Below are 5,223 nucleotides of genomic sequence, written 5' to 3' on the forward strand. Positions count from 1 at the left end.
CCTGAGCCCATGGTGGGACAGTTCCCACGGAGGGTTGTCTCCCACGGAGGGTCAGCTCCCATGCAGCACAGCCACATCCAGCTGATTCCTGAGAACAGCAGAGAGCTCGCAGTCTGGAGCCCGACCTTGGGAAACAGCTTTAACACAGAGCAGTCTCTCTCTTCCTTTCATTTCTGCTCTCTTGTCTTATTTATCTCTTTTCCCATGGCACTGCCATTCTGTCCTTTACCCCCCCCCCCCAAGAAACCCTGCCTCAACCCTGCTTCTGTAGCTTTGACGTGTAGCAAGGCAGGCTTTGGATACTCACACTGTCGTGTGCCGAGTTCAAGCCCGGCTTCCCTGCGAACATCAAGCTGCGTAATTGTATCGCAAAGTCTACATGGGCCGTCTCTGGCAAGGGAGAGAGGCACAGTGGCCCTGCTGCCTCTGGGGAAGGGAACTAATGGCTGTGGGATGTGACAAGGACGGAGGCCCTTTTGTGCCTCTTGAGTTGGGTGTCATGTATGGGTCTTGCCCGGTAAGGACAACCATAATTAATAATCAAATACATTACCCCAAAGTGTGGCACAGGTCAGGGACAAGAGGGAGGTATAGGCCCATCTCAGCAGGAGGGCTGGACATGGGGGTCTCCTCTTGGGCCATCGCCCCCTCCCTCAGGGCCCGGAATCAGCTCGTTACCCTGAGCCTTCCAGGCTCATACGAGGCAGAGTTATTTCTTTTTTTTCCTTTTGCTGAGAGAGCCTCTGAGTGCCAGTTGGCGGCCACATCCTATTTGTGAAAATGTGAAAACCAACAGCAATAATACAACAGCCCCAGATTATCTGCGAAAGTTCCTGAAAGAAAACAAAAACTATCTTCATGACCTTGAAGACATGGAAAAAATTTCTTAAGCATTGCCCAGAAATACGAACCTTAAAAGAGGTGAGTGATATATTGGACCACAGTAAAATAAGACCTTTTCTTCCTATCAATCATCATTTAGAAACTGAACAGGTAACACATGGGCTGAAAGAATATATTCACAATACATCTGATAACGAATCTGATTTTTTTAAAGGGCAAAAGAGTCAATAGGTACTTTACCAAAGAGGATATCCAGATGGCCGGTGATCACATGAAAAGACGCCCGACATCATTTTTCATCAGAGGAACGCAAATTAAAACCACATGGAGGCACGAGTATACACCCAGCAGCATGTCTAACATGCAAAGGACAAAATCAAGTCTTGTGAAGGTGTGGGGCAACCTGAATTCTCCGACGTTTCTGAGGGAAGTCTGAGTTTGTTCAATCACTTTGGAAAACTATTTGTCGGTGTCTACTTAGAAACCTAAACATACGCCTACTCTATAATCCAGCAGTTGCCTTGTTAGATATTTATCTGAAAGCAACAAAATATATGCCCACCAAAACCCCCAGCTGTACAAGAATGCCCACAGCAGCTGCGGAATACAAGGCAGCAAGAAGTAAGGACCCAATAACACTGGGCCTCAGTGTGAAAGAATCTCACAGACGTTACACTGAGTGAAAGGAGCCGAAAACTGGAGAATACGCACTTTGATTTCATGTATATGAAGTTTCATGTAGAACTTGTCTACAGTGACAGAAATGGGAATAACGGTTAGTGTGGGGGTGGGAGCAAGTGAGCATTTACAAGAAGGAGCATGAGGGAACTTTTGGGGAGATGGGTGGGTCCTATAGCTTGATCTGGTTGGTATACACATGTAAACATTCACAGAGCTGTACTCTTAATATTAGTGCACTTTGCTATAAAAAAGCATGCCTCAATTTTCGAAAAGGGAAACTGTCAGATGCCCTCTGAGTGACCCCTATTCGTGCCATCAGATGCCACTCCCAGACCCAGGGTGGACGGAAAACCTCTCATGGTTGGATGATCAAGCCCCAGACTCCTGGCTTTTGGGGAGCAATTCTGGGCTTGGCAAAGAATCCACAGCTGCTTCCCTCACACACATTTGCTGAACTTCAAATGCAGACATTTCCATGGGTCCCCAGCAAAGCCCCTCCTTCCACCCTGAGGCATGTTTGGGTATAAGCCAAGCTGGACCGAGTCGGCAGGCTTGGTCAGAGATGCATCGGGACTGGGGACAGGTCCCGAGTGGTGTCCCCAGCTATCTTCTTGGGCTTCCAGGCCAGAGTCCAAAGTGTGGTCCGTGACTGGAGCCTGACCACAAACTGATACTCACCCACGATGCCACAGCGTGGAAATCAAGAGCAAACGTCCAGGAACTTTTATGCCAGTAGGAGTACTCCTATGCCTATTGACTGTACCATTATAAAATGGGGGCTTGCTTGTTGTGTATCTTATTTTTCTTTTCATAATTCTGATTTGTTTTCATTGTAGTTTACAAAAACAATGGAGCTGTGATGAACTGGGACTTTTTCCAGAGAGAATCTGGTCTTTCATCACTGATAGCTTGAGGAGCATTTTCTTAAATGTCCTGCAAGGACATATGGAAGAGCTCAGGTTGGGTCTCTGATAAGTCAAGGGCGGCTGCTGCCTGCACTTGGCAATTTTTCGAGACATTGAGCAAAACAGCCTAATTGTAGTTTCCATAGTTACCAGCCACCACTGAGCAGAACGGGAACAGACCTTAAAGGGAAAAGCCAAGCACAGGCAGAAGTCAGACAGGTGGGGAGGATGCTGGGTCCCAGAGGAGTCTCAGTCACAGAGGGTGGCCCCTACTCTAAATAGCTGAAGCCATTAGCTATTGTCTTGATCCCAGGGACAGACACCTTGGGGACCAAGTAATGGCACATCATCGTTGTAGCTTCCTAAGAAGGACACCAAGGCAGGCTGACAAGGGGCTTCCAGCACAGCTGGCAAGATGAATTGTCCTTTGGGGTCTCCCCCTCTGGCCCTGTCCTAGTGCCAGCTCCAGGAGAGTCACCCTCTTTCTCCAAGGTGCAGCCCACTGTCTACAGTCTCCACCCAATCAAAGTTGGCCATCAGGGAAGCGGGCAGGAAGGTTCCTGTACCAGCCCCAGCAGCCTTCCTGCATAAGCTTGGGGCTAGGACTTGAGGCAAGGCTGTAGAGCACCCAGCTGCCTCACCCCTTCAAGTATATGCTCATTTGTTCATTCATTCTTCACTCAACAAACACCTCCAGGGTTTTATTCATTTTTAAAAATATTTCATTTATTTTCAGAGAGAGGAGAAGGGAGGGAAAAAGAGAAGAAGAGAGACATTGCTATGAGAGAAACATTGATCGATAGGTTGCCTGTGGTACGCACCCTGACAGGGGACCAAACCCACATCCCAGGCATGAGCTCTGACTGGGAATTGAACTGTGACTTTTCGCTTTGCAGGACGATGTCCAACCAACTGAGATACACTGGTCAGGGCCATTTCCACGGTTTTGCTTAGGACGAGACACTGTTCCAGATGTTGAAGATACAGCAGAGTCCAACCAGAAAAAGTCCCCGTCTTCACAAAGCTTATGGGAGAGACAGATAAGGAAAGCACACACATAAACTATGTACCATCCAGTAATGGTACCTTCCATTGTCCTCACTGAGGTGGTACATTGGGCTGGGGGGCGGGGGACTGTGGTGATGGCAGAAACATTTACATGTAGTCGTTAGTATTTGAAGGGAGGACAGAAACACGGCCACAGAAAGAAGACTGGGCTTGGCAGTGTGACTCACAGGACCTAGAGCAAGTGCCCCCGCAGCTCACTAAGTAACTTGTTAACTGAATCTGCGGGGCCAGGGATACCAGAGCTTTGTAAGTCGCTCTTGACCCACATCTGCGTGTCCCGGAACCCCCAGAAAGGCCCTTCATTCAGGCATGAGTTGGATTTTCACATTCCATCTCAGGGCCGATGTCACCCGTTTTTTTTTTTACGAAGTGGAAAAGGGGTGCAGTCTAACTCCCCCCAGGAGCCCCCTGGGCCTCCAGCCACCAGATGGCGCTGCCGCTCCTTAGCCCTGGGCGAGGCCGCTGGAAGCCAAGAGTAGGACCGATGTTGCTTTAGCAAAATATTTGGATTTTGTAAAATAAAAAGCAGTCCCGCCTCAGAATTATAGGCTCATAAATCACCCTGGGGGAAAAAAGGGCCCAGAGGAACGGGGAGACTTGGGACATGAGTTTACGATCTCTCCAGAAGCCCTTGATGGAATTACAGCGTCATAACTCACTGGGGCCCGCTCTTTCCTCCAGCTCTGAGTCAGGGCCCCGAGAGGGCCAGGCAGGGTGCCAGTGACGAGAGACTTGCTTGGCAGAGGCCTTAAGTAGGCCCCTTTAGGGGAAGACGCGGGGAGGAGGCAGCCCGCCTTGTTGATGCATTGGGTGCTGGCAGCTGGGCCTCAGTTTTAGAGATTCTGCGGAGTTCTGCCAAAGTGGGTTCCAAGGAACCGAGGGTGAAGAGGCCAGTGGACCTGTAGGAGGACCCCAAAGCCGGATGGAAAGGGTTCTGTGGGGCTCCCTGGAGACGTGGGGGCAGTCACATTCTACAAGGACACTGGACCTCTCTTTGGATGAGGTGGTGTGGCAGGAGGGAGCCTGCTGCTCCCATGTCTGGGCTATGCATGCAATTGGCCCCTTTACAAAAGGGCGACCGTCAGGCTCTCGTTAGGGAATAAACACGCAGCAGGGCTGCAGACGAGGGAGCTGGCACTGACCTTCCTGCAGCTGGGAAGATGTGCCCGTGGGAGGAGGAGAGGGTGGCTGTCAATATGCCGTGGCCTCTGTGACGTTCAGGGTTAAATAAATAAATAAATAAACAAATAAATTCATTAATTAAATGCCACAGGAGGCATGTTTCCAATGGCAAGTCAGTGTCCCATTGATCAAATAGCTACCTTTCTTGAGGTGTCCTTACTATGCATCCGATTTATGCACATAATTACTCTTAATTCTGACAACTTTCTCACAAATCATTTCCATTTCACAGATGAGGGGAGTGAGGCATAAAGATGTAAATCAACTGGTTTGATGCTGCCGCATACAGCTATGCATGATGTTGGAGATTTGAACCTGATGCCTTTGTACTCTTTGCATCCCATCAGGAAGCCTGCCAGTGTCTCATTTTTGTAAATGACAGTCCCTAAATGTTTTGGCTAAATTCCCACTCAAATTCTACTCTGTCCTTGCTTAAGTTCACAAGTACAACCCAATGTTTGTCTTTGCTCCTTTTCTCTGCAATGTCCTTTGTATTTCCAATGCTATTGTGATAATCCATCAATGTGAGAGAGAGAGAGAGATT

Source organism: Desmodus rotundus, chromosome 6 (genome assembly GCF_022682495.2).
Source record: "Desmodus rotundus isolate HL8 chromosome 6, HLdesRot8A.1, whole genome shotgun sequence".
NCBI classification, from domain to species: domain Eukaryota; kingdom Metazoa; phylum Chordata; class Mammalia; order Chiroptera; family Phyllostomidae; genus Desmodus; species Desmodus rotundus.